Consider the following 829-nt stretch of genomic DNA (forward strand, 5'->3'; position numbering starts at 1 on the left):
GAAGGAAAATTTTCAAGCAAATGGACACCATAAACAGGCTGCAGTAGAATTACTAACATAAGATAAAATAGAATTAATTTAAAATTAGTACAAAGAGACATTACATATTGATAAAGACAACGCTCAATTAGGAGGATATAACATGTCTAAATATCAATAGCTTGAATCCTGGAGCATTCCACATCATCAACAAATACTACTTAACCTAAAAACACATCTCAACACATCATTGTCATCCATGAATGACCCATCCAGGCAAAACTCAACCAAGAAACTACAGACTTAAATAACTACATTGACCACCTAGCCCTAACAGACATCTACGGAATATACATTCATCATCAGAATACACATTCTTCACAGCAGCTCATGGAAGATTATCCAAAATAGAACATATCCTATGTCACTCAGAAATTTTGTCCAAATTGAAAGAAAAATTACTTGAATTCCCATATCTTGTCAGACTGTAACAGAATAAACTTAGAATTAAACAGCTAAAGCAAAAAAAAAAACAAAAAAACAAAAAAAAAACATTGTAAAACCCATGAAGACTGAATAACACGTTGTTGAATGACCAGTGGGACACTGAAGGGATTAGAAAAAAACTGAAAGTTTCTGGAATTTAACAAAAATGAACACATACAATACTAGTTTCTCTGGGACACAGGAAATGCAGTAGTTAGAGGAAAATTTATAGCTCTGAGTGCCTACTTCAAGCAATTGGGGAAATCTCAGATAAATATTTTAATGATGTACCTCAAACTCCTTGAAAACAGGAGCAAGCCCTAACCCAAAGCAGTAGACAGAAACAAATTTTAAAAAATCAGAA

This window comes from Dipodomys spectabilis, unplaced genomic scaffold, assembly GCF_019054845.1.
Source record: "Dipodomys spectabilis isolate Male_0828 unplaced genomic scaffold, ASM1905484v1 ptg000583l, whole genome shotgun sequence".
Classification (NCBI taxonomy): Eukaryota; Metazoa; Chordata; class Mammalia; order Rodentia; family Heteromyidae; genus Dipodomys; species Dipodomys spectabilis.